Source organism: Chiloscyllium plagiosum, chromosome 4 (genome assembly GCF_004010195.1).
Source record: "Chiloscyllium plagiosum isolate BGI_BamShark_2017 chromosome 4, ASM401019v2, whole genome shotgun sequence".
In the NCBI taxonomy this organism is placed as follows: Eukaryota; Metazoa; Chordata; class Chondrichthyes; order Orectolobiformes; family Hemiscylliidae; genus Chiloscyllium; species Chiloscyllium plagiosum.
The window spans coordinates 82141485-82168141 of NC_057713.1; the positions used below are offsets into that span (position 1 = coordinate 82141485).

At 40.7% G+C, this 26657-nt stretch overlaps 1 protein-coding gene and 1 long non-coding RNA gene across 5 annotated transcripts in view; one reads left to right on the top strand and one right to left on the bottom strand.

Annotated features, from left to right (window-relative positions):
- Positions 1 to 26167, top strand: LOC122549155. The gene is made up of 2 exons (XR_006311433.1): positions 1 to 80; positions 25768 to 26167. It is a non-coding gene; the product is annotated as an uncharacterized LOC122549155 (long non-coding RNA).
- LOC122549152 (polyadenylate-binding protein 1) overlaps positions 26068 to 26657 on the bottom strand; it is a 24883-nt gene continuing 24293 nt past the window's right edge. For all 4 annotated transcript variants that reach the window (XM_043688495.1, XM_043688494.1, XM_043688497.1 and 1 more), the window contains exon 15: positions 26068 to 26484. The gene's annotated coding sequence lies outside the window, so the exon portion shown is untranslated. The remainder of the gene's footprint in view (positions 26485 to 26657) is intronic.

The following is a 26657-nucleotide window of genomic DNA, read 5'->3' on the forward strand; positions in this document are numbered from 1 at the left end:
AGTCACGACAATTCAAAAGAGCTTATTTGGCTGTAAAGTGCTTCAAGATGTCTACTGGACCTCAGAATTTCTAAATAACAGTGAGTATTTTTTCAATCCTTGTGCCATTAATTTCACAATCTTCCAATCTGATTTGTTAAAAGTAAACCATTTTTGGAGACCACTAGAGGGCACCAGATAGTTGAATTGCAAACAAAAAAAATGGTATTGCTTTTTTAAATACTCATGATCCATTTCTGACATTCTTCCTTGATTCTTATCTTCAGTTCTTCGAATATATTGTTCACCAACGTCTACTTTCATTTAAACAACTCTCATTCTATCTTGATTTTTCTATATACTCTCAAGTTGCTTGCTGTTCACCTCTGACACATACAGAATGTGAGGAATCAGACGGTGGCATCTTCAAAAATGTCCGTATTACAAAGGAGATGCTGGATGCCTTGAGATGAATATGGGTGGATAAATCCCAGGATCTGATCAGGTGCAGCCTAGAACTCTGTGGGAATCTAGGGAAATGATTGCTGAGCTCCTTGCTAAGATATTTGTATCATCAATAGTCACAGGTGAGGTGCCGGAAGACTGGAGGTTGGCTAACATGGTGCCAGTATTTATGAAAGATAGTAAAGAAAGGCCAGGGAACTATATAGACCAATGATCCTGATGACAGTGGTGGGCAAGTTGATGGAGGGAATCCTGAGGGACAGGATTCACATGTATTTGGAAAGGCAAGAACTAATTAGGGATAGTCAACATGGCTTTGTGCACGGGAAATCATGACTCTCAATCATGATTCAATATTTTTAAGAAGTAATGAAGAGGATTGATGAGGGCAGAATGGTGGGCATGATCTATATGGACTTCACAAAGGCAATCGACAAGGTTCCTCATGATAGCCTGGTTATCAATGTTAGATCACATTGAATACAGGGAGAACTGCTGCCTCACAGCGCCAGAGACCCGGGTTCAATTCCCGCCTCAGGCGACTGACTGTGTGGAGTTTGTACATTCTTCCCGTGTCTGCGTGGGTTTCCTCCCACAGTCCAAAAATGTGCAGGTTAGGTGAATTGGTCATGCTAAATTACACCGTAGTGTTAGGTGAAGGGGTAAATGTAGGGGAATGGGTCTGGGTGGGTTGCGCTTCGGCAAGTCGGTGTGGACTTGTTGGGGCGAAGGGCCTGTTTCCACACTGTAAGTAATCTAATCTAATCTAATGTAAACTAGCCATTTGGATTTAGAGCTGACTCAAAGGTAGAAGGTGGTAGTGGAGGGTTGCTCTTCAGACTGGTGCCTGTGACTAATGGTGTGCCACAAGCGTCGGTGCTGGGTCCACTGCTTTGCATCATTTATATAAATGGTTTGGATGTGAACATGGGAGGTACAATCAGTAATTTGTAGATGACATCAAAATTGGAGGTATTGTGGATAGCGAAGAAGGGCAACTTTTTCACGCAAAGGGTAGTGTGTGAATGGAATGAGCTGCTAGAGGAAGTGGTGGAGACTGGTACAATTACAACATTTAAAAGGAATCTGGATGGGTACATGAATAGGAAGGGTTTAGAAGGATATGTGCCAGTGCTGGTAATTGGGACTAGATTAATTTAGGGTATCTGGTCGGCATGGACAAGTTGCACCGATAGATCTGTTTCTGTGCTATACATCTCTATGACTTTATTGTCCTGACTCTATTATCCTGACTCTACCCATACTTCAGTTCATCTGCTGCTGAAACACTCATCAACACCTTTGTCATCTGTGGACTTGACTATTTTCATAGTCCTGGCAAGCTTCTCATATTTGTTTTTCTCTGTAAACTTAATCCAAAACTATCCTGTTTGTATGCTTTCTTGTACTAAAGACCCATTCGTCCATCACCCTTTGCTCATTGATGTACATTGGTTCCTGATTAAGCAACACTTTGATTTAAAACCCTCATTATCATTTTCACATACAGTAATAGAGATGTACGACATGGAAACAGACCCTTCAGTCCAACCCGTCCATGCCGACCAGATATCCCAATCCAATCTAGTCCCACTTACCAACACCTGGCCCATATCCCTCCAAACCCTTCCTATTCATATACCCATCCAAATGCCTTTTAAATGTTGCAGTTGTACCAGCCTCCTTCCTTGGCAGCTCATTCCATACACGTACCACCTTCTGTGTGAAAAGGCTGTCCCTTAGGTCTCTTTTATATCTTTCACCTCTCACCATAAACCTATGCCCTCTAGTTCTGGACCACATCTTCCACAGGTCTCTCCCTGTTTATCTTTCTGATTCCCTCCAGCTGTTCAACTCTCCGAGATATCTGTACTCCTGTAAATATGCCATCTTAAGCATTCCTTTTTAGTCATTGCAAATTGGTAGCCAGGCCTTTATTTACCTGGGCCTTAAGCTCTGGAACCCACCCCCCCCACAAATGTCTACCTTACTCTCTCCTTTTAAGACACCTCTTGAAACCTATCACCTCAACCAAGCTTTTGGCTCTTTATCCATTATCTATTGTGTTAAATTTTGTGTTGAAGTATTCAAGAGGTGCTGTGGAATATTGTGTTGTGTTAAAGGTGTGATATAAAAGCAGGTTGTTATGGGTGAATATTTTATTCTCCTAGCATCTATTCTAACACCTGAGTTTTCATTTTCGTCTGTTGAGAATTACCCTTCCCCAAGGTTGAGAGGGTCATTGGCCCTGACCGTTCTCATGTATATCCACTCGAGTGCTTCAACGTCTTTTCAATATTGTGGTAACCTGAATTGTGCAGAGTGCTCAACTACATGCTCACAAGGATCTTTTGATGTTAATATAAATTCACTGCTTTTGACTTCTGCAATTCTAAAAATAAATTCCGGTGCTTTGTCAGCATTTTGAATTGCTTTGCTTACTTGTTCACCAGTGCCCCTTCATCTTTTATACTCTTCCACAACATTCATTTTCTTATTTCCTAAGGTTTCACTGACCACCTTTATTTGTTGATGGTTCATTTGCTACCTTATCATTTGGTCTTCAAGTTTAATTAAGTCTTGCTGTCTGATGCTGCATTCCCCTTTTTGTTAGTCCCTCTGGTTTGGTATTCAATCGTAAATTTTGATTGTTTTTTTTCCTAAGACCAAATAATTAATGTAAGGTATAAGACCTAGCACTGATACGTGCGTCTCCAACCTAAATAACATTTCTCTAACGCTATTCTCCACTTGTTATTTCTTTACAAACCGAGCTGCTATCCAGACAGTTACATATCCCCTATCTCCACAGTTGTCAAACTTTACTGCTCTCTATAATTTGGGAAATAGTATTTCCCATGAGAACAACAGTCAACCATTCAACCCACTGAGCCCGTTCCATTGTCCAGTTGGATTGTTACAGTACAGAAATGAGTCATTTGGCCCAACTGATACGTGTAGGGTGATAAATGGGGAGAGGGATAGCAATAAACAGCTGGAGGATATCAATGGACTAGACAGGTGTGCACAGCACTAGCAAATGGAATTCAGTCTGGGAAAGTGAGAGATAGGGGATTCTTGTGCGAACAAAGAAATTCCACATGAGTTTCCTCTTCTTCCATCTGCCTGGTCTCAGCCTTTCAGTAGATTTTTCCTCCTTAAACATGTACTGGGTTCCTTTTTAAAATGACTAACCTATTACCTGAATTTTCACTTGACTTTGTGGAAGGGCTACCCGTGTAGTTCCTTATCAGATTAAATCATAGCTGATTGGTATTTTACAAACATATACTTGTTTGCATCTGTAAAGTACAATATCCTTCTATTTGTTTTTTTTCCCCACCTCCCCTTTAAATGCATTTGTTCTGTTTGCCTCAACTCCACGTAGTTGATAGTTCCACATCCTGATTACTATTTATGGAGAAAGAAGTTTCTCAAATTCTCTTTTTGATTTTATTAATGACTAGCCTATATTTACTGTTAAATATTTTCTCATCAATCCGTTCAGAAATGTTATTACACATCTCTGGAGGAGGTGGGACTTGAATCAAGGTCTCCTTGACTCAAGGAGACACACTACTATTGTGCCACAAGAGCCCACTTATATTTTTTGTTATTATAGTTTTGAATTCTCCACAGCTGGATGCACTTTCAATGGGATGACCAATCAAATCCTGTCTGAAAGATTTCTATCAGGTAGCCCTCAACCTACTGACTTTAGAGAGTGGACAGCAAGCACATTACAACATACTACAGTGTATTGGCAATAAACAGGAGGAGAGAAGCAATGAGAGATCAGGTGCAGGACTGACAAACAAGTGTTTGAAGTAAGGCAGTGAGACAAGTCGCAGGTTTGTGTTCATTTAAAATATTTAGAAAACACTGACGTTATCATTTTCATTCTTTGATGCAAATACCTAGCTGCAGTAGTGCTGGCTATGACATCGTAGACACTGTGACTACATAGATGGTGAGTGTGCCCCCAACCATTGTGATGGCGACAAATGCTGTCAAATACTGAACAAAATAGGGGTTAAGGGTACCTACTGAGACTGGTGAAAGGTAGGTAGGAATTGGCGTTTCACATAAATTTGTGCCGAAACCACTGTGGTTCACAATTATTCTGTTTTTTTAAAGTCATCCTTTGAGTAATTTTTTCACATTTTGCAATGCCACCAATTCCATCTTATAATATCAAGATCAGAACTGTAGACAGTATTCTGGGTGGTTTAATCAAGGTTCAAAACAATTTGGCATAACATCACTGTTTTTCAATACTGAGAAGCTTGGTGCATGGTTTGCTTTTTGGTTCAACCTTCTTATTAGTCTGCACTCTACTCTTAGTGATTATGGCTCTGTTCCCTTTCGTCTTGTTCTTCCAACGCATTCAGATTTTTATTCTCTGAACAATAAATGGTCTACTTATTCTTCCTATCAAAATGCATGATCATACCCTTGTCTAGATTAAAATTTATTTATTGTTTACACATTGGCAAGCCTACCAATGTCTTCCTATATTCTGTCACCTGTTTTCCTTTGTATTTATGAATTCTGTCAATTTGGTGTCATCCACAAAATGTTTGCACTTCCAATTTCTGTATCCAAGCCATTCATGTCAATTGAATATCTTCGAGTAGAGATTTCATTATCTTTTCTAACACTGAAATTAAGCTGTTTAATAGTTTTCTGGATTTGTTGTAGTTTTCTTTGTTAATGTGGGAGTAACATTAGTGATCTGCCAGTCATAGAGTCCTACAGCATGGAGACAGGCCCTGTGGCCCAAACCAGTCGATGGCGACCAAAATGTCCATCCATGCTAACCCCATTTCCCTGTACTTGACCCATATCCTTCTAAACCTTTCCTATACCTGCCTCAACCACTTCGTTGGCAGCTCATTCCATAAGTGTACCACCCTCTGTCTAAAAACGTTCCCCTCCTCTGGTATTATTCCTACTACTGAAGAATTGCTTTTTATATGTAATAGTGTCTCTGCTATCTGTTCTCTGACATGTTAACACACATGGATACAATGCATTACATGGCAAAAGAAGATGCAGTACGTATATAACGTGGCTAAACAGATGGAGCATTAACTTATGATTGAGTGTCATCCTTTCAACACAGCACCTGCTTTAGTCTAAGAGTCAGAGAGATTCCTGCTCAGTCATGTTATAGAAAGAAATTGGAATCTCTATCATCTTTATCCATGGCTCCAGTCTATAATATGTAGCAGTTTATTTTCCCACAACAATTTGGATTCCCAGGGTGAGATTGATGTGGTTCGCTCAGTTGACTGGCAAATGTGGGCTCCGCTTCGTATGCTGATCATGGAGCTTGAGTTAGCCCTGGCTTTAGGCAGAGAGGTAAATAAGAATATATCCAGACCATAGGCTTCATCTCCAGTTTATTGTTGTCTCTGCCCATTTCTATCCTTGGGGTTGACTTTTAACATTATGCCTGTTGTGTTAGTTGTTGTTATGTTCTGTTGTTATCTAGATTAATGCTGCAAACAATTTGTAACTCCCCAAATAAAATGAATCACCAATTTTAGTAGTGCTGCTGAAGGGACAATTCTCTGCTCTTTCTCAAATAGAGTCTTGTATAGTGGAGTGGACTTCGGTTTCACTCAAGGGTCACAAGAACAACTTCGAGGAGAAAGTGAGGTCTGCAGATGCTGGAGTATCAAAGTTGAAACTTTATTGCTGGAACAGCACAGCAGGTCAGGCAGCATCCAGGGAACAGGAGATTCGACGTTCCTGAAGAAGGGCCTGTGCCCGAAACGTCGAATCTCCTGTTCTCTGGATGCTGCCTGACCTGCTGTGCTGTTCCAGCAATAAAGTTTCAACTCACAAGAACAACTGATTAGTAAATATATTCATGTGAACACAGTTTAACCTCTATTTAACTTGGTAGCCGTGAAACCTGATGGATGAGATCCTGGAGTTGGATGGCAACCAGACTGTTCTATCTATCTGGATTGAGAACTGCCTGGTCATTGCAGAATTAAAATACTGCGGATGCCAGAAATCTGAAATATCTGGAAGTAGTCTGCAGTTTTGGTAGAATTTCTGGAGAGATAAAAAAAAGAGTTAACACTTTAGATTGAGTGACCTTCTGTCAGAACTGAAAACAAGTACATTAAAGGTTTTAAACAAGTGCAATAGCAGGGAAAGGATGGAGGCAAGTAAAGAATAAAGGAGAGAGTTTGTGATTGGACGGAAGGCAAGTGTGATTAAGTACAATGGGGTAGGCAAAGAAGATGGTGATGAGACAAGTGGCTTCCACTATGTCACTTAACTTCCTCTTTCACACCCCAGTGCTGCTCCATACTTGCTTAAAATCTGTTACACTCCTAATTTATGACAGTTTTGATGAAAGATACACTTCCATGAAACATTAACTTGCTTTCTCTACAAATGCTGCCTTGACTATTAAATATTTGTGCCATTTTGTGTTTATCTTCAGGACTCTATTGTATTAGTTTCCAAAGTTTCATATCTACCCGTTTCACAGCACAAATAGAGAACAGAATTTTTACAAGTTCCTTTCCTTTCAAGTATATCTTCTCACAATTGAATGAATTTTAACAGCAGCTATACTTTATTAAACCTACACTACTTTGTAGCTCAGTCAACAGTACCCAGCCAAAAACTGTAACTAGTTTGTTAATGATTAATAGTGACTTATGCAATTCTAAAGGGAGTGGCAAAACTCCAGACCTTGAATGCAAACAAATGATAAGAGCTCTGTCGTACAGGAAAAACTGCATTCATTTAACTATCTCAGTTTCAGAAATACCAAGTAAAATGAAATTGTCATTAACTTTTGGCCAGTGTAAGTGACTGCCCATTCCGAACCTGAATATTTGAAGCGCTGGAGTCTCTACCATGTAAAGTATCTTTACAGTTAGGAACTGGAGGTAATTCATTCTTTTCCTGATTATTATCAAATGATCCTTCTTATATGTGTTTGAATGGACACAGCTATGAGTTAGAATAGAACATAGAATAGCTTCACATATGTTGACACATAGTTTGCTGAACCAGTAGCTTGACAGCATACCGTGTGTCAACATTGTTGAAGTTATCTATATTCTATTCTAACTCATATCATTGTCCATTCAAGCACTTAAAAAGGATCATTTGATAATAATCAGGAAAAGAATAAATTACCTCCAACTCCTAACTATAAATATACTTTACATGGTAGAGATTCCAGCGCTTCAAATGTTCAGGTTTGGAATAGACAGTCACTTAGACTGCAGTTTGGTATGCTTTCCTTTATTGGTCAGTGCATTGAGTATAGGAGTTGGGAGATCATGTTGCAGCTGTACACGTTTGGAATATTCTGGCCTCCCTCCTGTTGGAAGGATATTGTGCAACTTGGAAGTGTTCAGAAAAGATTTACAAGGGTGTTTCCAGGGTTGGAGGATTTGAGCTACAGGGAGAGGTTGAATAGGCTGGGGCTGTTTTCCCAGGAGCTTTGGAGGCTGAGGGGGTGACCTTTTATAGAGGTTTATAAAATCATGAGGGGTATGGATAGGATAAATAGCAAGGTCTTTTCCCTGGGGTGGGAGAGTCCAGAACTAGAGGTCATCGGTTTAGAGTGAGAGTGGAAAAATTTAAAAGGGACCTAAGGGGCAACATTTTCATGCAGAGGGTGGTGTGTGTATGGAATAAGCTGCCAGAGGAAGTGGTGGAGGCTGGTACAATTACAACATTTAACAGGCAACTGGATGGGTATATGAATAAAAAGGGTTTAGATGCATATGGGCCAAGTGCTGGCAAATGGGACTAGATTAGTTCAGGATATCTGGTCGGCAAGGACGAGTTGTGTGGAAGGGTCTGTTTCTGTTCTGTACATCTCTATGACTGCAGCATTGATATTGCTGATAAATGAATAACCGCAGTACTTCCTCCAAGTCGAAGGATATTCTTTATAATTACAGCAGTATTCACCTATCAGGACTTTGTGTATTGTGCAATCTATGTTATCACCATGACTAATTGCTGCATATTTCTGAGGCCAGTTGAGACCAATTGTTTCTACAACTATCTTGGTCAATTAGATGATGTAGTGGTAGTGTCCCTGCTCTTGGATTGAGAGACCTGGGTTTAAGTCTCACCCACTCCACAGGTGTATTATAACGTCTTTTAGATTAGATTAGATTACAGTGTGGAAACAGGCCCTTCGGCCCAACAAGTCCACACCGACCCGCCAAAGCGAAACCCACCCATACCCCTACATTTACCCCTTACCTAACACTACGGGCAATTTAGTATGGCCAATTCACCTAACCTGCACATCTTTGGACTGTGGGAGGAAACCGGAGCACCCGGAGGAAACCCACGCAGACACGGGGAGAACGTGCAAACTCCACACAGTCAGTCGCCTGAGTCAGGAATTGAACCCGGGTCTCTGGCGCTGCGAGGCAGCAGTGCTAACCACTGTGCCACCGTGCCGCCCACCGCGCTCTTAACAGGTTGACTAGGAAAAATAGATGAAAACAACAACTTCTGGCAATTGGAGTCCAGGAAATCACAAAAAGTCACTAGCTTTCTTTTAGAATTATACCACTGAAATTTGCACGTATGCCAAAAGTGATACCTGAAAACACATGTCAAAACATTTGAATCCCTGATTCTAAGTTGTTACAATTCTCTAGACTAGTGGATTGAATTGGGCAGTGTTAGCAGTAGCAATGTCTTTATAAATTGGTCTAGTCTGTGTGTGCAATTTGTGACAGTCCTGCTGTGTTTTTTACTAGTCACCACTGACATCAAAGCTCACAAAAAGGCCAATTTGTCCTGGTATTGGAGGACTTCCACTGTGTGGAAAAAGCTGCTCCAAAACCTTAAGGAGCAACGGAAGATTAAAGTTAGATGAACCCAGGGAATATAATTTTAAATAGTTGTACTTTGATTTTTTTTTAAGATAAATTTAATGTACAATTACATGGAACATTGATTTTAACATACCTGAAGAGTTAAAAATGATGATTGAACTTTGTTATCAATGTCCACATTGCATCTACCTTTCCAATCAATTACATATAAATTAATTGTTCTCTTGCAGAGGGGCACATTTTCTATACGTAAGTTATTTTACTAGTATCAAGAATACAGTAAAATATTTACTTATGGCTGTTTCTTACATAAGTCCATAAAAGAAATTGAACACTATAAATGGCAAATATTGCTTACTGGTCAAAGCATCTAAACAAAGTTTTAAAAATTGCAAACACTTAAGGTTTAAAATGTATAAGATATTCTAACCAAATACTGAGGGAAGTGAGCACAAATTGCAGGCTCTGCTCATCATTTTCAACTTTTCATTAGTCTTCAGAATAGTACCAGTTGAGGTCTGAAAAATTGCAAACCTTATGGCCTTATTATAAAAGTAATGCAAAGGCAAGGTCAGAAATGACAGGCCAGTTATTTTAACCTTGGTGGGTGGTGGGGAAGCATCTACAAATGACAATTTTGTCCTGAACTAGATCACTAGGACAAACATGGGTTAAGGAAAGCTCAAAATTATAGAGTCATGTAACATGGAAACAGACCCTTCGGTCCAATTCATCCATGCTGACCAGGTATCCTAAACTGAAGTAATCCCATTTGCCTGCATTCGGCCCAAATATGTTTAATTATCTATTAATGTACCTCTCCAAATGTCTTTTAAATATGGTAATTGTACCCACCTCTACGACTTTGTCTGGCAGCTCATTCCACAGGTACACCACCCTCTATGTGAAAAAGCTACTCCTCGGGTCCTTTTTAAATCTTTCCCCTCTCACTTTAAACCTATGTTCTCCAGTTTTGGACACCATTACCCTTTGAACAAAACCTTGGCTACAGACCTTGTCTATGCTCTTCATGATATTTTATAAACCTCCAGAAGGTCACCCCACAATGGTCCGGGGAAAAAAAACCTCCCAGTCTATCCAAAATTGTGTTTAACTTACATATTGGAGTTTTTTGAGGAGGCAATTGGTGAGAATAATGATTTTGTTTGTGGTGTACATGGATTTGCAAAGGCATTTAACGATGTGCCACGTAACCGACCTGTGAGAGAAATTAGAGTTCATGGAATAAAAGGTAAAATAGCAACATGGAAACAAATTTGTTGAGTGGCCAGAAGGATACAAGAGAATACGGGCTAATGGGTTTTTTTTTTGGACTGAAGGAAGATTTTAGACTGAAATTCTCGTTGTTCTTCCTGACCTATCCAATGGTGAACCGAGCAAATTTCAAAATTTGCAAACAAAGAAAGTAAAAGGTTCATGGGTTTCAAGGACAGTGGGACCAAAGAGTATAAATCATTGAAGGTAGTAGCAGGACATGTTGAGAGTGTGCTTCCCAAACTTTCTCCCACTGTAACTCCACTTCCATGCTTGGAAATTGTTGCGATTCCTCTGAGAACTGCAAAAGTTGTGTGCGGGTTGTGGGGAGGGCTAAGAGATAGGGGTACAGCTGATATAAAACGTCAAAACCGGGTTCAATCCCCGCCTCAGGCAACTGACTGTGTGAAGTTTGCACATTCTCCAGTGTCTGCCTGGGTTTCCTTCGGGTGCTCCGGTTTCCTCCCACAGTCCAAAGATGTGCAGGTTAGGTGAATTGGCTATGCTAAATTGCCCGTAGTGTTAGGTGCAGGGGTAAATGTAGGGGAATGTGGGTGTGCTTTGGTGGATCGGTGTGGACTTGTTGGGCCGAAGGGCCTGTTTCCACACTAAGTAATCTAATCTAATCGAGAAAACTGCGCAGCTTTTTAGGAGCTTAAAAGTGAGGTTTTGACACTTCACTTTGGAAAACCCTGTCTGAAGCTTTTATGAAAAGGACCATGGAGTATAAAAGCAACATAGTAACATTAAACTTGTAAACTTGCATTATTGCGCCCAGTTCTGAGCACACCACTTTAAACAGAATATGAAGAATTAGGGAGGGTGCAGAAAAGATTCAAGTGAACAGTTTCAGAAATGAACAATTTTAGTTAAACAGACTGGAGAAGTTGGGACTCTTTCCTGGGAAAAGGTGGAGAGAAGATTATTTTTATTCATTTAAGGATGGCAGTTTACTTCCCTGAAAGGACATTAGTAAAGCAGATTTTTTTTCTCCTGACAAATTGATTCATGGTCATCGTTAGATTCTTAATTCCAGATTTTTATTGAATTCAAATTCCACCTCTGCCATGGTATGATTTGAACCTGGGTCTCCAGCTTAATAGTCCAGCAATAATACCACTAGGCCACTGCCTATCCTTAGTTTAAAGGTATTCAAATTTGAGGGTGCATAAACAAAGACTGTTTCCATTGCAGTAAGATTGAAAATGAGAGCACAACTTTAAGGCAAAATAAGTAAAGGTGACAGACAATAGGTTAAACTATTTCACTCAGCAAATGTTTGGGATCCAGAATGCCATGCCTGAGTATGCTGTGGGGGCAGCTTCAATTGAGTCATTCAAGGGGCAACTGATCATCTGAAAGAGAAGAATGTGGAAGGAGATTTATAAAATCATGAGGGGCATGGATAAGATAAATAGACAGTCTTTTCCCTGGGGTGGGGGAGTCCAGGACTAGAGGGCATACGTTTAGAGTGAGAAGGAAAAATTTTAAAGGGACCTAAGGGGCAACTTTTTCATGCAGAGGGTGGTGCATGTATGGAATAAGCTGCCAGAGGAAGTGGTGGAGGCTAATACAATTGCAGCATTTAAAAGCGATCTGAATTGGTATATGAATATGAAGGGTTTAGGGGGCTTTGGCAAATGGGACTAGATTAGATTGGGATATCTGGTCAGCATGCACAAGTTGGACCGAAGGGTCTGTTTCCATGCTTTATATCTCTGGTACAGGGAAAAAGTGGCAGAGTTAAACTATCTGAACTGCTTCTTTAGGACGCTAGAATACTGCAGATGAATAGCTTCCTTCACTGTTTTAACCATTAAGAAAAAAATATCGGGACATTTAAATGAACAATAAATCAGGACAAGTGTTTGCTCAGACAAGTTGAGCAAAACAATGGAAGATATTTTAAGACAATGTGGAGCCTCAACCTGAATTCCATTTGGGCACCAAATTATTAGAGGTTAAGCTTGACACTCAAAAGCAGTTTTGAAGCAAAGAGCACCTCTTTAAGCTTTGTAAATTAACTGGAGACATGAATATTGCTTCAAATTAAGATCAACGGGACTAGATTTATCAGAAAGCCCATTCATCTAAATCAAAGTATAATGATAGGCAGTGGGCTTAGTAGACTGCCGGGAAACATTCTGCTAATTTGAATGTATTACATCAGTTTAGTGCACCGTAACAACTTTTCCAGGCCAATAGGTTGTTTCGATACTCTGCTCTCATCTTTAAATGTAGGTGGGAAATTGAAGAATGCCTTAACGTTAACATTAGATAAATCCGCCAAAATATCTAACTAGGTTATGCATAACTTCAAATCCTCAAATCACTTTTACGACCAATTTTAGTAATTTTTTTCATCAGAGCAATAGGCTTATAGTTCCTAGTTGAAGAGAATAAATAATGGGGTTTCACTGACAGTTTTCCAAGCAGACAATTCTTTAATTGGTTTTTGGAATATTAAAAGAACTTCAACTACTTTATTTAATATACTGGGTGCTACCATTGCATCCAGGGAAACATAAAAACGTAGAAAAGAGGAATAGGAGTAGGCTGTTCAGTCCTTTGAGCCTGCTCTGCCATTCAATGTGATCACGGCTGATCATCCTACTCTATATACTGCTCCCACTTTCTCCCCATATCCTTTGATCCCTTTGGACTCGAGAACCATTTCTAACTCCTTGAAACCATTCAATGTTTTGGCCTCAACCACTTTCTGTAATACAGAATTTTAGAGGCTCACCACTTTCGATTTCACAGTCCTTAAAACACGTCCCCTGGTTCTGGACTCCCCGGTTATTAGGAACATCCTTTCTACATTTGCTCTGTCAAGTCCTGTTAGAATTTTATAGATTTCTGAGATCTCCCCACATTCTTCTAAACTTTAGTGAATATACTCTGATCCAATTTCTCTTCATACCTCAGACCTGTCATCCCAGGAATCTATCGGGTAAACCTTAGTCGCAGTCTCTCCATAGCCAGAACATCCATCTTCAGATGAGGAGACTAAAGCTGCTCAGTATTTCAGGTATGGGCTCACCAAGGCCCTCTGTAATTACAGCAAAACATCCCTTCCAATAATCAAATCCTCTTGTTATGAAGGCCAACATACCATTTGCTTTTTTCACCTTCTGCTGCACCTGCATGCTTACTTTCAACAATTGATGTACAAAGACAACCAGGTCTCAATGCACCAGCTCTTTTCACAAAGACACCTAGGTCTTGTTGTACCATTCCCTTTCACAATCTATCACCATTGAAATAATCTGCCTGTGTTTGCTACCAGAGCAGATAATTTCACACTTATCCACATTATATTTCATCCACCATGCATTTGTCCACTCAACTTGTCAAATCACACAAACATTTCTGCATCTTCCTCACAGCTCATCCTCCCACCCAACTGTCATTGCAAACTTGGAGATTTAGTTCCCTCATTGATATGAATAATATATTGAGTGTAGTTGTGGTCCAAACACTGAACCCTGCTGGCTACTATTTGGAAAATGACCCTGTTTATTCCTAGTTTCCTGTCTGTAACCCAGTCTCTAATCCTATCAGTACAGTATTCTCAATTCGAAGTTTCATTTTTACATGTTAATCTGTTATTTGAAACTTATTGAAAACATTCTGGAAGTCCCAGTAAACCAGAGCCATGCTCCCCCCCCCCCCCCCCCCCCCCCCGCCTTCTTATCAACTTGGCTAGTTACATCTTGCAAAACTCCAGAAACAAATTGTCAGGCACTATTTTCTCTTTTGTAAATCCATATTGATTCAATCCAATCCTGTGGTTGTTTTCCAAATGCTCTGCTATTAAATGTTTCATAATGGACTCTAGCATTTTCTCTGCTATCAATGCCAGACTAACTAGTTTTAATTTACTGCCTTTTCTCTACCTCCTTCATTTAAATAGCGCACCCAGTTTCTTTTTTAAAACAGCTCTCCAATCTTTTTCAATCATTGGTATTAAATCAAGAGTAGGTTTTATTTGTCCTTATTTGGAGGTGCCAGTGTTGGACTGAGGTGTACAAAGTTAAAAATCACACAACACCAGGCTATAGTCCAGCAGGTTTACAGTATTTGGAAGCACTAGCTTTCGGAGCACTGCTCCTTCATCAGGTGGTTGTGGAGTATAAGATCTTAGGACACAGAATTTATAGCAAAAGTTTACAGTGGGCTATAACTGAAATTATATATTGAAAAAGACCTGGATTGTTTGTTAAATCTCTCATCTTTTAGAATGGGCATGTTGGTTTCAGTTCTTTCAAAAGTAAATCCTGGAATTTAAAATTACATTCTCCAGTGAACTTTAATAATAGTTGCCATGTTGGTCCAAATAATGAATTGAAGGTGTGAGGTGCCCTGTGTAAGGCTGTCTGTTCCCCAGTGTTCGGACTGAGTCTAATCTAAAAAAGGAACAGAATCTTACATGGATTCGTGCAGTTTTTGAGCAAAATAAAATATAATTCTGCAAGTACAAATTCACCCCACAAACTTATATGTGTGTGTGTGTGTGTATATACAGGGGTGGGGGGATGATATGAATGTCTCTGAGAGAGTGTGTGTGACTGTAAAGGGGTAAAAGTCTGTGAGAGGGTGTATGTGTGAATGTATGAGTGAGAGCTTATATATAAGAGAGGGTCTGTAGGAGTGTGTGTCTGTGTGTGTAGTGCAGTGGGGTCACCTGTAGTGTGACATGAACCCAAGGTCCCGGTTGAGGCCACCCCCATGGGTACCGAACTTTATTTTTAACTTAGTTGTCCTTGCATTTTATTTTAGGTCTGTCTACTGTTGAGACCAACACAATACAAAGTTGCCGTTTGATAAATTGGCCATTTTCAGTGCACCTGGAATATTAAGGGGAGTCATTCACCAATTAAGAGAAAGAAAGTACTTTCAAGCCTTAGAAAGGAAAGGGTTGATGTCACTCTTTTACAAGAAACCCATTTTGATTACAAGGAGCATCTAAAGTTGCAGCAGGAGAGGTTTGACCGGGTGTTCTTTTCATTCATTTAACACTAAAAGCAGGGGAGTGGCTTTATTTGTTCAGACAAATCTCCCATTCCAGTTGCTCGGTCATATTAAGGATGAATATGGGCGGTTTGAGATTCTCAAAGCTTTAATACATGATGAGGAATACGGTATTCTGAATGTTTACTGCCTGCCTCCCCCCCCCACCCCCTCCCTGGCATACCCCCATATTTCTGACTGATGCGCTTTCTAGGTTGATTGCCCTTGGAACATGCCATACTATTATAGAGGGAGACTTCAAACGCCTCATGGATCCCACAGTGGATAGGATGTCCAGGGGTTCCCAGGGCGCATCTCCACAATCTAAACAATTGGTGGACTTATGTGTGGAGTTGGGATTTGTGGATTTATGGAGATGTCTTCACCTGGCAGGTTGGGATTTCACCTTTTTCTCCAATCCACACAAGTGTTACACAAGGATTGATTTGTTTCTTGCTCCATTTGGCTTTTTTGGATTCTGTGCTGTCTTGTAAAATTGGGAACATAACCATTTCTGATCATGTGGCGGTGTATTTGGAGGTTAAGGCCGGGATAATGGGGTAGTTTCGCGATATTGGATGCTTTGAGAGTCATAGAGTCACAGAGATGTACAGCATGGAAACAGACCAACAGTCCAACTTGTCCATGCTGACCAGATATCCCAACCCAATCTAGTCCCAACTGCCAGCACCCGGCCCATATCCCTTCAAACCCTTCCTATTATTATACCCAGCCAGATGCCTTTTAAATGTTGCTATTGTACTAGCCTCCACCACTTCCTCTGGCAGCGCACTCCATACCACCCTATGCATGAAAAGTTGCCCCTCAGGTGTCTTTTATATCTTTCCCCTCTCTCCCTAAACCTATGCCCTCAGGTTCTGGACTCTCCCACCCCAGGGAAAAGACTTTGTCTATTTATCCTATCCATGCCCCTCATTATTTTATAAACTTTTATATGGTCACCCCTCAGCCTCTGATGCTGCAGAGAAAACAGCCGCAGCCTAATCAGCATCTCTCGATAGCTCAAATCCTGCAACCCTGGCAACATCCTTGTAAATCTTTTCTGAACCCTTTCAAGTTTCACAACATCCTTCTGATAGGAAGAAGACCAGAATTGCACACAGTATTCCAAAAGTAGCCCAACCAATGTCCTGTACAGCCGTAACATGACCTCCCAACTCCTGTACTTAATACTTTGACCAATAAAGGAAAGCATACCAAACTCCTTCATCACTATCCTATCTACCTGCGACTCCACTTTCAAGGAGCTATGAAGCTGCACTCCAAGGTCCCTTTGTTCATCAACACTCCCTAGGACCTTACCATTAAGTGTATAAGTCCTGCTAAGATTTGTTTCCCAAAATGCAGCACCTCACATTTATCTAAATTAAACTCCATCTGCCACTCCTCAGCCCATTGGCGCATCTGATTAAGATCCTGTTGTAATCTCCGGTAACCTTCTTTGCTGTCCATTACACCTCCAATTTTGATGTCATCTTGCAAACTTACTAACTATATCTCTTATGCTCACATCTAAACCATTTATATAAATGACGTAAAAGTAGTGGACCCAGCACCGATGCTTGTGGCACTCCACTGGTCACAGGCCTCCAGTCTGAAAAGCAACCCTCCACCACCACACTCTGTCTTCTACCTTTGAGCCAGTTCTGTATCCAAATAGCTATTTCTCCCTGTATTCCATGTAATCTACCCTTGTTCACCAGTCTCCCATTTGGAACCATGTTGAACGCCTTAATGAAGTCCTTTGGATCACATCTACTGCTCTGCCCTCATCAATCCTCTTTGTTACTTCTTCAAAAAACTCAGTCAAGTTCGTGAGATATGATTTCCCACACACAAAACCATGTTGACTGTCCATAATCAGTCCTTGCCTTTCTAAATACATGTACATCTTGTCCCTCAGGATTCCATTCAACAACTTGCCCATCTCCGATGTCAGGCTCACTGGTCTGTAGTTCCCTGGCTTGCCCTTACCACCTTTCTTAAATAGTGGCACCACATTAGCCAACCTCCAGTCTTTCGGCACCTCATCTGTGACTATTGATGATACAACTATCTCAGCAAGAGGCACAGCAATCACTTCCATAGCTTCCCACAGAGTTCTAGGGTACACCTGATCAGGTCCTGGGGATTTATCCACTTTTATGCATTTCAAGACATCCAGCAGTTCCTCCTCTATAGTATGGACATTTTTCGAGATGTCACCATCTGTTTCCCTACATTCTATATCTTCCATGTCCTTATCCACAGTAAATACTGATGCAAAATACTCATTTAGTATCTCCCCATCTCCTGTGGCTCTACACGAAGGCTGATGTTTGAGGGGCCCTGTTCTCTCACTAGTTACCCTTTTATCCTGATGCAAAATACTTGTTTAGTATCTCCCCCATCTTCTGTAGCTCCACACAAAGGCTGATGTTTGAGGGGCCCTGTTCTCTCACTAGTTACCCCTTTGTCCTTAATGAATTTACAAAAACCCTTTGGATTCTCCTTAACTCTATTTGCCAAAGCTATCTCATGTCCCCTTTTTGCCCTCCTGATTTCCCTTTTGAGTTTACTCCTACTGCCTTTGTACTCTTCTAAGGATTCACTCAATCTATCCTGACTGTACCTGACATATGCTTTCTTCTTGTTCTTAACTAAACCCTCAATTTCTTTAGTCATCTAGCATTCTCTATACCTACCAGCCTTTCCTTTCACCCTAACAGAAATATCCTTCTCTGAATTCTCATTATCTCATTTCTGAAGGTTTCCCGTTTTCCAGCCATCCCTTTACCTGCAAACATCTGTGCCCAATCAGCTTTTGAAAGGTTCTTGCCTAATACCGTCAAAATTAGCCTTTCTCCAATTTAGAACTTCAACTTTTAGATCTGGCCTGTCCTTTTCTATCACTATTTTAAAACTAATAGAATTATGGTCACTAGCCTCAAAGTGCTCCCCCACTGACACCTCAGTCAGCTGCCCTGCCTTATTGCCCAAGAGTAGGTCAAGGTTTGCACCTTCTCTAGTAGGTACATCTACATATTGAATCAGAAAATTTTCTTGTATACGCTTAACACTCTATCTAAACCCTTAACACTATGGCAGTCCCAGTCTATGTTTGGAACGTTAAAATCCACTACCAGAACCACCTTATTATTCTTACAGATAACTGTGATTTCCTTACAAATTTGTTTCTCAATTTCCTGCTAACTATTAGGGGTCTATAATACAATCTGAATAAGGTGATCATCCCTTTCTTATTTCTGAGTTCCACCCAAATAACGTCCCTGAATGTATTTCCAGGAATATCCTCCCTCAGTACAGTTGGAATGTTATATCTTATCAAACACACCACGCCCCCTTTCTGTCTGCCTTTCTGTCCTTCTGTAGCATTTGTATCCTGGAACATTAAGCTGCCAGTCCTGTCCATCCCTGAGCCACGTTTCTGTAATTGCTATGATATCCCAGTTCCCTGTACCTAACCATGCCCTGAGTTCATCTGCCTTCCCTGTTAGGCTTCTTGCATTGAAGTAGATGCAGTTTAATTAATCAGTCCTACCTTGTTCTCTGCTTTGTCCTTGCCTGCCTTGAATGCTTGACTCACCTTTGTTCCCAACAGTACCAGTCTCAGATTGATCTCTTTCCTCAGTATCTCCCTGGGTCTCACCGCTTACCTCCCCCAGCCGCTTTACTAGTTTAAATCCTCCATAGCAGCTCTAGCAAATCTCCCGCCAGTATATTAGTCCCCTTCCAATTCAGTTGCAATCCGTCCTTCTTGGACAGGTCACTTATACTGCAGTAGAGATTCAACCACGCATTCATCTGCTCTCTCCTCCTATTCCTATCCTAGTTCGTAGCACCGGGAGTAATCCAGATATTACTACTCTCGAGGACCTCCTTTTTAAATTCCTGCCCTAATTCTTTATATCGTCCTTTCAGAATCTCGTCCTTTGCTCTTCCTATGTCGTTGGTTCCAATGTGTACAATGACCTCCTGCTGGGCCCTCTTCCCCTTGAGAACATTCTGCACTCTCTCTGAAACATCCTTGATCCTGGCACCAGGGAAGCAACACACCATTCTGTTTTTTCGTTGCTGGCCACAGAAACATCTGTCTGTGTCTCAGACTAGAGTGTCCCCTAACACAATTGATCTCTTGGAACCTGACGTACCCCTTGTTGCATTAGAGCTGGTCTCAATACCAGAAACATGGCTGTTCGTGTTATGTTCCCCTGAGAACCCATCACCCCCTACATTTTCCAAAACAGCATACTTGTTTGAAATGGGGATAGCCACAGAAGACTCCTACACTACCTGCCTACCTCTCTTAACTTTCCTGGAGTTAACCCATCTATTTGACTGTATCTGCGACTTTTCTCCCTTCCTATAACTACCATCCATCACATTCCTTGCTCTTGTAAATTCCTCACTGCCTCTAACTGTCACTCCAAATGATCCATTTGATCTGATAGCATTCGCAACCAATGGCATTTATTGCAGATATAATCCTCAGTAACACGTAAACTTTCCCTAAACTCCCACATCTGACAAGAAGAGCATATCACTGTATTAAGTGCCATTTTTGCTCCTTCCAATCTGTAGACCCAGAAAATAGCACCATCTTATTCCTCTACAAAACGCTGCTCCAGGCTAACTTAATACTTAAGGCTTATATTTTTAAGTTTAATCTAGAGGCATATTACCCAGAACCAAATCCAGTATGGCCTCACCTCTTGTTGGCCTGTCTACATATTGTGTCAGGAAACTCTCCTGCACACATTGAACAAACTTAAGGCTTATATTTTTAAGTTTAATCTAGAGGCATACTCAATAAAACATATAATCAAGAAAGAATCCACTCTACTCGCTATTGCAGACTTACTGCAAGGCCACACTTCAAACTATTCACTTTTCTGTCTCTATGCTGTGACCTCTTCCAAACAGGTTCCTCCAGGATTGGTTGGTTGTGAATTTTACTGTTTGTTAATTTTCCTAGATGCACTCCGATGTCCAGTGATACATGAATTCAAACAGCAAAGGCAGTAACAGCACAGGTTCACTGCTGTGTAAGTTAGCAGTGTGGTTTCTTTCTCACTCTCTCTTCTGCACTGATCTGACCATGTGCTGCTTTCGTCTGTTCCTCTCCCTATTAAAGGTGCCATTTTAGATAAGATTCCCTACAGCGTGGAAACAAGTCCTTTGGCCCAACAAGATCACACCGACCCTCCGAAGAGTAACCCACCCAGACCCATTTCCCTCTGTGTAATGAACCTGACACTATGGGCCATTTAGTATGATCAATTCACCTGACCTGCACTGTGGGAAGAAACCAGAGCAAACCCACGCAGACACAGGGAGAATATGCAAACTTCACACAGTCGCCCGAAGCAGGAATTGAACCTGGGTGCCTCTCGCTGTGAGGCAGCAGTGCTAACTGTTGAACCACTGTACCTTCTCCAAAATTCCAAAACAATGCGACAGCATATAAAACAGTAATTGCTGCACCTGGAATTCAAGGAAATCACCTCTAACACCTAAAATACCTCAAAAAAGGAGCAGCCTGTTACAGCCAGAAATTTTTCCCATCCTCCATCTTGGATTACCCAGAATCCTTCTCCTTAAGGATAGTAAGTTTATCGAATAATTCTTGCGGGAGTTTAAAGCGTTTTTGGATATCAACTCGGGCACAGCCAGTAACCATTCTGTGCTTTGGGAGATTGCCAAGGCCTACGCAAGGGGTATAATCATCTCTTATTCAGGTACTCAGAAACGACAGAGGAGAGAGCAGCAATGTCTGCTCGAGACCCAGCTGAAGGCAGCCGAGATCGCATACTTCGATAGGCCATCGTAATTAAATTACAGCGAATCACAGCTCTCGGGGCAGGCTGTAGATCCTGTAATAACATTAGAAGAGTACTAAATATGGTCCAGGTGTGTCCACAGAGGTTGATTCCAGGCTTGGTGGTCTCCCTTGATGTGGATAAGGTGCTTGACCAGGTGGAGTGGCTGTATCTTTTTTATGTTCTGGAGCGGTTTGGTCTCAGTAGGGTTTTTAATCAGATGGGTGGAAGTAATATATAGTGATCCTATGGCAGCAGTCCTTACTAATGCCATAAGATCTAATAATCTTAGTATCGGTAGAGGCAGCTGACAAGGTTGTCCTCTTTCACTACTATTGTTCACTCTGGTGATTGAGCCGTTGGCAGAGGCTATCCAGAGGGACCCCAATATGATTGCTCTGGAGGTGGGTTCAGAGGAACGTAAGATCACACTCTATGTAGGTGATGTTCTCCTTTTCCTATTAAACCTGGCAGTGTCTGTGCCACATTTAATACAACGTATCAACGTATTTGGCTCTTTCTCGGGATATAAAATTAATTTTATGAAGTCAGAGGCCATGCCCGTGGGGGTCTTGGACTACCGATCTCGAAGGTGAAATCCGATTCCCTTTCAGGTGGTCAAAGGGAGGTTTTCTGTACCTAGGCATTTTCATTACACCTGCCTTTGACCAGTTCGAGAAGGCTAACTTTATGCATTTAGTGTCATAGTCATAGAGATGTACAGCATGGAAACAGACCCTTCGGTCCAACTTGTCCATGCCAACCAGATATCCCAACCCAATCTAGTCCCACCTGCCAGCACCCAGCCCATATCCCTCCAAACCCTTCGTATTCAGATACACATCCAGATGCTTTTTAAATGTTGCAACTGTACCAGCCTCCACCACTTCCTCTTGCAGCTCATTCCATACACGTACCACCCTCTGTGTGAAAACATTGCCCTTATGTCTCTTCTATATTTTTCCCCCTCACCCTAAACCTATGCCCAGGGAAAAAAAACTTTTGTCTATTTATGCTATCCATGCCACTCATGATTTTATAAACCTCTACAGGGTCACCCCTCAGCCTCCAACAGGCCAAGGAAAACACCCCTAGTCTATTCAACCTCTCCCGATAGCTCAAATCCTCCAACCCTGGCAACATTCTTATTAATCTTTTCTGAACCCTTTCAAGTTTCATTCAAGTTTCACAACATCTTTCCGATAGGAAAGAGACCAGAATTGCATGCAATATTCCAATAGTGGCCTAACCAACGTCCAGTACAGCCGCAACATGACCTCCCAACTCCTGTACTCAATACTCTGACCTATAAAGGAAAGCATACCAAACACCACCTTCACTATCCTATCTACCTGCATGCCAAGGTCTCTTTGTTCAGCAACACTCCCTAGGACCTTACCATTAAGTGTATAAGTTCTGCTAAGATTTGCTTTCCCAAAATGCAGCACCTCACATTTATCGAAATTAAATTCCATCTGCCACTTCTCAGTCCATTGGCCCATCTGATCAAGATATTGCTAGATAAGTTAAGGCAGGATCTTCAGTGTTGGGAGATTCTTCCAATATCTTGGTTAGGCTGAATAGCTCTTATTAAAATTAATGTTCTTCCTTTCTTATTATATCCCATGCAAATGCTCCCTCTGCTGTTGCCTAGGCAAACGTTGCTGACACTTAATTGTTGGCTAGGTTCTTTTATTTGGTATCAAAGGTAGCCTCTCATTTAAGCTTACCAAACTGCAGCTTCCCTGGGGAATGTGGAGGTGGTGGTGGTAAACCTTCCAGATATTGAGGTATCAAATAAGCTCCCTACTATTGACCAGAGGTCAATATGACTGGGTATCGAGGCCGTCCAGGCGAAGTACCCCCTTATTAATCTGTTATTCATGGGTGAGGACAGTCATGGTGTATTGTTGAAACCCAATTGTCATCAATACAGTTAAAGTGTGGAAAGCGATGCAACAAAGGCAGCTTATCTAAAATCTCCTTTCTTATTCCTGTAGTAGGAATATCAGGATTTCAGCCAAGGTTGGACGGACTCTAGTTTTAAGTTACGGGCGTGGAGAGGAGTCTTTTGTCTGGGAGATTTATTTAAGGGGGAGGTCATGATTGTCCTTCGATCAGTTGAGTTGCAAGTATGAATTACCCAGCTCTTTCGTTAGTTTCAGGTTAGGGACATTATCCAGAAGGTGGCTATACGTCAGACCTATAAGAATCAATCAGAAGTAGAGAGGAGAGTTCTTCAGACTACAGGTACTCTCCAGATTAGCACCCCTTACCATTTACTGGAAGGTGGTGCCTCGAAATACTGACATTTGGGAGAACGAGAGAAAGATCTCCATTTGCAACAGAATGCATGTTATACAGATGAAAGTCCTTCATAGGGTTCATCTGGCCCCAGAGCGGCTTGTGAGGGAGCATCTCCACTGTGCCCCAAATGCAAAATAGGTTTTAGTACTCTTGCCCATTGTTTGTGGTCATGCCACAGGCTTTGCAAGTATTGGGTCACTATAGCAAATGTCATGGAGGGGGTCCTGGGGACTGTGAGGTCAAGGTAGATCCGGTGTCTCTTGTCCTGGGCCTGCATAAGATGAGCATGGGGAAAAGCTATTTAATATTTTTATATATTGTGTGAGGAAGAACATTTTGATGAGATGGTCTCAAAGCTCTTTGGACCTGCCAGTTATGGAATACATCCTCCTAGACTTCCTTACAAGTGTGGTGCACCAGAAAACAGAATTTTTCTACAAAACCATCACAAAGTCACAAAGATGTGCGGGTTAGGTGAATTGGCTATGCTAAATTGCCCATAGTGTTAGGTTAAAGGGGGTAAATGTAGGGGTATGGGTGGGTTGCGCTTCGGCGGGTCGGTGTGGACTTGTTGGGCCGAAGGGCCTGTTTCCACACTGTAAGTAATCTAATCTAATCTAATCTTGAAGCAGATTTGGTCAGCCATATTAACAAGGGCTTTTGCTCAGCCACGAGATCCAGGTGCCCAGAGGAAGAATTCTGAATAAACACAGGGTATGCTAACTGATGCTCCTGATGATGGGGAGCTTTGGGGTGGGGGGTTGTGCTGATTGAGCAAAATGCTCAATTATTTAGAATTGTGGTATGGCAGCTTTTTTAAAAAAATGTTTTATAGTGTAGTAGTTAGTTTATTGTAATTATTATACTGATTGTTATTTTTGTAATTTTATAAAAATAAAAACCTTTTCAATAAAACAAAATTGGCCGTATTTCCCAATTGTATTGGACACATTGAAACAGGGCCCCAGTCACTTTTTTATATTTGCCAAAAGAAAAGTTGACCCTATCCCTCAAAAGCTTCATAAGTATCTTGATACTTTGGTTTACCCATTTTAAACTTAGTCTTACCATGTAAGTATTTGGTATAACAATACCACGCAAAATAGCACAAACTGGACTACCTTGATTTCTCCCTTTCACATTAGCAAATTAGATCAGTTCTGTATGATCATGAAAGACTGGTCACAGATGGAGCCCCCAGATATTCCAAAATCTGGTTTGTTTAGCACATGTGGCAGCTACACAGGAAGTAGTGACATTTTAAATAGCTTTCCAGGACTGCTTTTTCCAGCTCCACTAAACGGGAATGCACATCTTCCAGAAAACCCAAAACAGGCACATTTTCCCTTTTGATTCGACCAGACTGTGGTATTAAAGTCTAATATTTCCATCTTATCACTGAAAGATGTTCAGATTTGAAATCTAGATTTCAGTGTTTTGGATCTCTATAACCTGATTACTGATGTAGAAATCACTTCATAATACTGACAACATATGTCACTTAAATACCAAACAATATCTTGGGTTATACTGCCATAACAGGGATACATCAAGCCCAGGTAACTACTCAAAACAGTTTGTCAGCATGTAGTAAGGCATACAAAGATCTACACTGTTCAAGGGATTTCCAGAAACCTGTTCAAGAATTTAGTATCGAATACTGGTCATCATTTTTAATTGTGCAACATTTAGAACACCTGTAACACAATAAAAATTGTAAACAATGGTTGGAGCTATCATAAACCTGACCATAACATGGAAATAATGAAAGGAAAAATAAATGCTTAGACTTTCAGGGCTGCTGCTAATTGAATTTAGCTGAAAATGTGTTGCTGGAAAAGCGCAGCAGGTCAGGCAGCATCCAGGGAACAGGAGAATGGATGTTTCGGGCATAAGCCCTTCTTCAGGAATTTAAAATGGTTTATTTCCCGATGCATTGTATTTACCAATGAAATTTAGAATTCTACTCTAAAAAAAGCTGGTAGATGCATCCTTTTCATAAAATTTGAATGATGCTGTATTCCAAGCATTTTATTTTATAGATTGACAGCAAGACTGACAAAGAGGGACAACTACTGATGGTTTCCAATTTTCACACAAGTCAAGATGTTGGATTCTGTCATTCTATACTGACACCTTCAATGAATATGAATACTCCAAAAGAAAATATCAACAAGTAGCTACTATGGTTGTAGAAGATGGGGTGTCATAAACTCTTTGGAAAATGGGCCTTTGTTCAATCAAGCAAATTATTTTTATTCATTTAACTATAATCAAAGATTTTAGAACACTTACTACCAAAAGAATTTAATTCAAGTGTAACATGAAACAAGAACCACACATTATTATTTAGCATTTTTATTAAAGCAAGCATTCTATAATCCAAACGTTCCGTTTCAGTTTCTAATGCTCAACCATCAAACACACTGCTAACTAAAAACAGTGTGGATCTGCTGAGCATTTCCACAGTAATGGATTACAAAACTTTAAAGAAAGGAATGCAAACAACGTTTCTGTCCATAAAACACCTACCCCGGCCTAGAAAACTTTTCATTTTACAATTTTTTTTGTTATTTTCCCATTAAGTCTAGGACTAGCATCACTTATGCCAGACCTGGCAGTGACTTTGTTTCATAAGCTTAGAGGTTTCCTTTCTTTTTTTGTATACATTTTTTGTTTTGCGATGTTTTAAAATTTTTTAGCTTTTTCCAATGTTTAAATTTTTTTCTTCAATAAATGCAAGCTTCATGGTCCTCCTCCTACAAGGAAAAATAGAAGTAGAATTATTTTGCGTATTCATTCTTTCAACTTAATTTCATCTTAACATTTTAATCTAATGAATATTTCTTAACAGGTTTGCAAAATTTTAATTAAACAAATGGGCACATCACTGCAAAGAAATAAGCAGATTTTGGTAATTTCACACTAAAGG